At 36.9% G+C, this 8,033-nt stretch overlaps 1 long non-coding RNA gene across 2 annotated transcripts; it reads right to left on the bottom strand.

Moving 5' to 3' along the window:
• Positions 1-4,612: 4,612 nt before the first annotated feature.
• Positions 4,613-7,573, bottom strand: LOC147651974 (uncharacterized). 2 transcript variants are annotated; one of them, XR_015289848.1, is made up of 4 exons: positions 7,435-7,573; positions 6,484-6,598; positions 5,858-6,012; positions 4,613-5,466 (listed from the first exon to the last, which is right to left on the bottom strand). It is a non-coding gene; the product is annotated as an uncharacterized LOC147651974 (long non-coding RNA). The 2 variants fall into 2 exon arrangements; XR_015289847.1 differs by lacking the exon at positions 4,613-5,466 and having other exon boundaries at positions 5,538-6,012.
• Positions 7,574-8,033: the final 460 nt, after the last annotated feature.

An 8,033-nucleotide genomic window follows, 5' to 3' on the forward strand; every position in this document is an offset into this window, starting at 1 on the left:
TTTGGCCGTGTTTTGAGTCCCCTCAAAACCACACAAAGTCCTTGAAAAGGTCCACCAAATTCCAGAAAAATCCCACCGAATCTCCACAAATTCCCACAGAATACATGAAAAATCCCTGATAATTCGTCAGTTCTCTACAGAATCTCACCAAATTCCAGAAAAGTCCCTCGAAGTTCCAAAAACATCCCAAAAAATCTCCCAATATCCAACAAAATTCCAGGAAAAATCCCACCAAATTCCCTAAATCTTCTCAAAACACGACCAAATTCTAGAAAAATATCCCACCAAATCTCCACAACTTCCCACAAAATACATGAAAAATTCCTCAAGATCCCTAAATCGCCTCAATATCCCACAAAATTCCTCAAAAATCCCACAAAACCTCCACAAGTTTCCACAAAATCTAAGAAAAATTCCTCAAAATTCTTCAAGTCTCCTCAAAACCACACAAAGTCCTTGAAAAGGCCCACCAAATTCCAGTAAAATCCCACAGAATCTCCACAAATTCCCACAAAAATCTAAAACAAATTCCTCAAAATTCTTCAAGTCTCCTCAGAATCCAACGCAATTCCAGAAAAAACACACAAAATTCCAGAGAAGTCCCACAAAACTCCCTAAATCATTTCAAAACCCTACCAATTCACAGGAATGTCCCACAAAATCTCCACCAATTCCCAGAACATCCCAAAAAATCTCACAAAAATCCCTAAATCTTCTGAAAACTCGACCAAATTCCAGAAACGCCCCATAAAATCAGCACAGTTTCCCACAAAATTCAAGAAAAAACACCACACAATTCCCTAAATCTTTTCAAAATACCACAAAATTCTTGAAAAGCCCCACCAAATTCCAGAAACATCCCACAAAATGTCCTCAATACCCAACAAAATCCCAGAAAAATCACACAAAATTCCCTAAATCTTCTCAAAACACGGCCAAAATCCACAAAAATCCCACAGAATCTCCACAAATTCCCACAGAATACATGAAAAATCCCTGATAATTTGTCAGTTCTCTACAGAATCTCACCAAATTCGAGAAAAGTACCCCAAAGTTCCACAAGCATCCCACAGAATCTCCCTAATATCCAAAAAAATTCCAGGAAAAATCCCACAAAATTCCCTAAATCTTCTGAAAACTTGACCAAATTCCAGGAACGCCCCATAAAATCATCACAGTTTCCCACAAAATTCAAGAAAAAACAGCACAAAATTCCCTAAATCTTCTCAAAACTCTACCAAATTCCACAAAAATCCCACAGAATCTCCACAAATTCCCACAGAATACATGAAAAATCCCTGATAATTCTTCAGTTCTCTACAGAATCTCACCAAATTCCAGAAGTCCCTCAAAGTTCCACAAACAACCCACAAAATCTCCTCAATATCCAACAAAATTCCAAGAAAAATCCCACAAAATTCCCTAAATCTTCTCAAAACACGACCAAATTCTAGAAAAATATCCCACCAAATCACCACAAATTCCCACAAAATACATGAAAAATCCCTCAAGATGCCTAAATCGCCTCAATATCCCACAAAATCACACAAAAATCCCACAAAACCTCCACAAGTTTCCACAAAATCTAAGAAAAATTCCTCAAAATTCTTCAAGTCTCCTCAAAACCACACAACGTCCTGGAAAAGGCCCACCAAATTCCAGAAAAATCCCACAGAATCTCCACAAATTCGCACAAAAATCTAAATGAAATTCCTCAAAATTCTTCAAGTCTCCTCAAAACCACACAATTCCAGAAAAACCCCACAATATTCCAGAGAAGTCCCACAAAACTCCCTAAATCATTTCAAAACCCTACCAATTCACAGGAATGTCCCACAAAATCTCCACCAATTCCCAGAACATCCCACAAAAATCTCACAAAAATCCCTAAATCTTCTGAAAACTCGACCAAATTCCAGAAACGCCCCATAAAATCAGCACAGTTTCCCACAAAATTCAAGAAAAAACACCACAAAATTCCCTAAATCTTTTCAAAATACCACAAAATTCTTGAAAATCCCCACCAAATTCCAGAAACATCCCACAAAATGTCCTCAATACCCAACAAAATCCCAGAAAAGTCCCACAAAATTCCCTAAATCTTCTCAAAACACGACCAAATTCCAGAAAAATCCCACAGAATCTCCACAAATTCCCACAGAATACATGAAAAATCCCTGATAATTCTTCAGTTCTCTACAGAATCATACAAAATTCCAGAAAAGTCCCTCAAAGTTCTACAAACATCCCACAAAATCTCCCTAATATCCAACAAAATTCCAGGAAAAATCCCACAAAATTCCCTAAATCTTCTCAAAACACGACCAAATTCTAGAAAAATATCCCACCAAATCTCCACAAATTCCCACAGAATACATGAAAATACCCCTGATAATTCGTCAGTTCTCTACAGAATCTCACCAAATTCCAGAAAAGTCCCTCAAAGTTCCACAAACATCCCACAAAATCTCCTCAATATCCAACAAAATCCCAGAAAAATCACACAAAATTCCCTAAATCTTCTCAAAACACGACCAAATTCTAGAAAAATATCCCACCAAATCTCCACAAAATCCCACAAAATACATGAAAAATCCCTCAAGATCCGAAATCGTATCAATATCCCACAAAATCACACAAAAATCCCACAAAACCTCCACAAGTTTCCACAAAATCTAAGAAAAATTCCTCAAAATTCTTCAAGTCTCCTCAAAACTACACAAAGTCCTTGAAAAAAACCACCAAATTCCAGTAAAATACCACAGAATCTCACAAATTCCCACAAAATCTAAAACAAGTTCCTCAAAATTCTTCAAGTCTCCTCAGAATCCCACACAATTCTATAAAAAACACACAAAATTCCAGAGAAGTCCCACAAAACTCCCTAAATCATTTCAAAACCCTACCAATTCACAGGAATGTCCCACAAAATCTCCACCAGTTCCCAGAACATCCCATAAAAATCCCTAAATCTTCTGAAAACTCGACCAAATTCCCGAAACGCCCCATAAAATCAGCACAGTTTACCACAAAATTCAAGAAAAAACACCACAAAATTCCCTAAACCTTTTCAAAATACCACAAAATCCTGAAAAGCCCCACCAAATTCCAGAAACATCCCACAAAATGTCCTCAATACCCAACAAAATCCCAGAAAAGTCACACAAAATTCCCTAAATCTTCTCAAAACATGGCCAAAATCCACAAAAATCCCACCGAATCTCCAAAAATTCCCACAGAATACATGAAAAATCCCTGATAATTTGTCAGTTCTCTACAGAATCTCACAAAATTCCAGAAAAGTCCCTCAAAGTTCCACAAACATCCCACAAAATCTCCTCAATATCCCACAAAATTCAAGAAAAATCCCACAAAATTCCCCAAAACTTCTCAAAACACGGCCAAATTCTAGAAAAATATCCCACCAAATCCCCACAAATTCCCACAAAATACATGAAAAATCCCTCAAGATCCCTAAATCGCCTCAATATCCCCCAAAATCCCACAAAAATCCCACAAAACCTCCACAAGTTTCCACAAAATCTAAGAGAAATTCCTCAAAATTCTTCAAGTCTCCTCAAAACCACACAATTCCAGAAAAACCCCTCAAAATTCCAGAGAAGTCCCACAAAACTCCCTAAATCATTTCAAAACCCGACCAATTCACAGGAATGTCCCACAAAATCTCCACCAATTCCCAGAACATCCCACAAAAATCTCACAAAAATCCCTAAATCTTCTGAAAACTCGACCAAATTCCAGAAATGCCCCATAAAATCAGCACAGTTTCCCACAAAATTCAAGAAAAAACACCACACAATTCCCTAAATCTTTTCAAAATACCACAAAATTCTTGAAAAGCCCCACCAAATTCCAGAAACATCCCACAAAATGTCCTCAATACCCAACAAAATCTTAGAAAAATCACACAAAATTCCCTAAATCTTCTCAAAACACGGCCAAAATCCACAAAAATCCCACAGAATCTCCACAAATTCCCACAGAATACATGAAAAATCCCTGATAATTTGTCAGTTCTCTACAGAATCTCACCAAATTCCAGAAAAGTCCCTCAAAGTTCCACAAACATTCCACAAAATCTCCCTAATATCCAACAAAATTCCAGGAAAAATCCCACAAAATTTCCTAAATCTTCTCAAAACATGACCAAAATCCACAAAAATATCCCACCGAATCTCCACAAATTCCCACAGAATACATGAAAAATCCCTGATAATTCTTCAGTTCTCTACAGAATCTCAAGGACTTCTTTTCAGAGTGCTTTTCAAATATTCAAGATTTGTTTTGAAAACAGAAAAAAACCCCACTGATTTGTATGTGGTATTTACAATAAACTGATTGAGTGGCAGCAACATTATGTACACATTTGAAACTGTTGCCATTAAAAAAGGGAAATGATGAAATTTAGTTTCAAGCCTTCTCTGAAGTTATTTTTGTAATGTGAGTTAGATCCTTAGTGCATGCAATAGTGGTGGGAGGGAGAGGGGGAAGTTGCAAGGTCCGTGGATGATTAGGATTCTTTTTAAAAATGCCGCCATCTGTGTTAATAAAATGTACATACTTTTGTTTTGCTTAGAAACCCTGAAAATGGCATTCATGTGGGCATATTTCATGGCTGGGGCTCTCTAAGATATGAAATAGTTTGCAAAATACTGATCCTCAGCACCATTCATCAGAGGATCCAAACATGCATTAGCTCTTCAAATTAATTGGTGTTGGGAATCTTGCTTAAAACTTCCACAGCAACACTTTCTGTGTGAGGTCTGCCGGGGAAAAAGTTTGCAGAATCATATCTCTTACTTTTCACAATTCAATAAAAGTCCTGCAGAGAATCAGGTATGAATGATCTTATATTAATTATCATGTTCAGCTTTACCTTTGAGACCTGTCACACTGGAATTTAAAATTCATCTCTAAGTATGTGATAGGGAAAAAAAAAGTTATGCATTACCTTATGGATGTTTCCCACTGAAACACGTCCTTGTTCCTTAACTATTTAAATTGACTTCACTTGGGTTCTGTTTTTATTCTTGGGTTTACTATGTTTTAATGGTTACAGGGCTATTAAACTGTGAAATAGCTGTGACCTCCATTTTCCTTTTTTGATCTCATCCATGGAGATAACAAAAGCCGGGTCAGCTCTACTGAAAGAACGTTGACCCTGCAGAGATGCTGAATCCAGGCTCTCCGGCTCCATCTTCTGGTACAAAGGTACCTAAGAAAGCAGTACTCCCCTAGGTAATTTTACCTGCCATAATGTCTTTAATATAGTACAGGATTCCAGCAAAAATGAGATTATTCATAATGTATGACAAGATCTGAGTTGGTGCTTACTCCATTGAAAGACAATAATTTGCTCTCCTCATTTCTCACAGATTTTCCCCATTTCTTCTAATCCCCAAGATATGATGGAATTAGTCTCAAAGATGCTTCCATCTACAGGGACTAGATAAAAATAATTTTGGAATTATATTCAAGATTGAAACAGACTCAAAATAAACCTTAAAATCTTCTGGGATTCACTTACTACAGATGTCATGTAACATGCACAGAGTTTGAACAAATCATTCCAATCCGCACAGGAATAACAGAACCAACCCAAAACCAAATCCTTGACCCCTTAGAATTTAAAATTTCACAGAATTTCTATGGGTTTAGATACATAACTCACATTACAATGAACACTAAGAACAAAACTCTAGAAACCTTTTTCTTGTATATATAAATGCTGAATAATCTAAACTATTCCAGTGCTAAAACAACTCCGTTTTAAGCAAAATTTAAACTAAAACACAGGAAAAAGCAAATCACGTTGTTAAATCTGGTCCAAACCCACCTTGTTCAAGCAGTGTGTTACTTATGGTCTCTTCAAGATTAGGGAGTGCTTTAAGCTGCTGCTGTTCACACTAATACTTGCTTGAAGAACTTGAGCTCAAAAAAGCCAAAGGAGATTGCCCTCAATGCACAAACAGCTCCACTGTGCATGGCTTTCTGACACAAAAGCCAAGGAAATATTAATCCCCAGGTTTTTCAGGATCAGTAAAATTTGGGTCCTTAAAAATTGCAGTCTTGGAGATTAACTTAGGAATTTAGATTTCTGTTAGTCATTTTAAATATTTATGATGTTTAGAAGCACTTGTAACAGGCACCAGTATCACAATATTCCACTACTGCTGCAGCTTCATTTTTTTCTGATATTTATAATTATTCATGATAGGCACCAGAATCACAATATTCCAGTATTGCTGCTACTGCCAAGTTCATTTTAGCAAAGTCAAAGCACTGAACTGTGCTGAACTACACTATTTGGTTCAGAGTTTTCCAAGATGTACAGGAAGAGACTGTATCTGAAGGATAGTTCACCCCATAGTTTCAACTCTTATGTGCCTGCCCAAATGATTGTCACGTGAGCTACAGGAATGGCTGCGAGACTGAAAGAGGAAATGCAAGTGGCTCTCTTACCTGCCTCAGAAAAATTCTTTGTGCTTTGAGGTTTTTGAGTGAAGAACGGCATTGAAGATCACAAAGAGCAGTGATTACTTGATTAGTCCAGGCAGATGTCTACATATTCATTTTTCTGGAATGGAGAATACAGAGTTCTGTAATTCTAAAACTGGATTTCAAGGGGGCAAGGGAGAGCAGAGTTGGCAATATTTTCCATTTGAATAAAGCTTCCATCATTATTTCAAATTACAAAAAAATGATCATTCTTTAGTTATGGCTTCTTACTGTGTGACAATGGAAAAAGCTAGCACAGTAAACCATTTGCAATCAAAAAAATGTAACAGGGAAAACTTATGGAGAGTAACAATAAAAGCACATTAAACAATGGGTGAATGCTTCAATGGAACTTAAAGGAAGAAAGCTTTTAAAAATTTTCTTCTAACATTTACTGTACAGTCACACCAAATGTGAAGATTTTAAGTTCTAGGAAGTTTTGTTGCTCCCTGCTTTCTTCTAGTTTACTGCACAGTGCATTATTTACATAAAACAGAATTTCTTCTGTGGGAAAGGCTTGCATGGTACTTCAAAGCCTGAATAAATCAGGGACTGCAGCTTGAACTAACAAAAAAATCATCCAAAAAATTCCTTTCAATATCTGCATTGTATTACCTTATCATGCTACCTGTCTAGCTGAGTTATTCAGGTATCCACACCAGAAATGACAGACAATGTCTCTCTATGATGATGTGATGTTACTTCAAATGAAAAAAAACAATAAATAAAAATCACAGATTAATTTCCCATACAAATGATGACTCACTACTCCCAAATCCTTCCTTATAGCAGGATGCTCACTTCAGTCTGGAAGTCTTCATGTTGCAGCCTGCAGGAATCAGCTTATTTCCTGTCAAGGGCTGGAAAGCCTTACAGGAACTGGTTTTGGTTGAAGAACTTCTCCAAGGTGCTTACCTGTGGGACTTATCCAGGTAAGGGATGTTAGCTCCCTCTTCTTTGAGGTTCAGTGTCCAACCACTCCTACTGCTGGTAAGAAGAACAGAAGAAACATCTGCCCATAGCAAGGACTGCACTGGTGGGCAAAGTCCAAATTCCATCCTTCAGGGAAAAAGAAACAAAGGCTGAGGAATTCATGTCTGTTCAAAATTTCATCCTTGACTACTGAAAGCATTGGAAGCACATGTGTATGTTTAAAAATGGAATTGTCCTCATTTAAGAATAAAAATAATTTCATCCCATCACCATTTTTCTTGGTCCAATCCTGAACTGCAGATCCAAACAGCTGAGAAAGCATGGAATAGTCTGCTGGACAGCATTAAAATGAGCAACTCCTGTATCTTCCTAAGATAAGAACACAAATCACAAAGAAAGGCACTCTGAGAAAAAATTTCTTAGAGGAAGACCTCAATTATTTTCCAGCAAGGCAGGTAATATGCATTTGGCTATTTGTTAGAAAAAAAACCAAAAAACAAACCTGTTTTTATACAAGATTTTACTCATATATTAACTATCACATATTTTGCAAAACAAAAAGAGACCACAGCAAAGTAAAA

The sequence above is a fragment of the Cyanistes caeruleus genome, chromosome 8 (genome assembly GCF_971803275.1).
Source record: "Cyanistes caeruleus chromosome 8, bCyaCae1.hap1.1, whole genome shotgun sequence".
Classification (NCBI taxonomy): Eukaryota; Metazoa; Chordata; class Aves; order Passeriformes; family Paridae; genus Cyanistes; species Cyanistes caeruleus.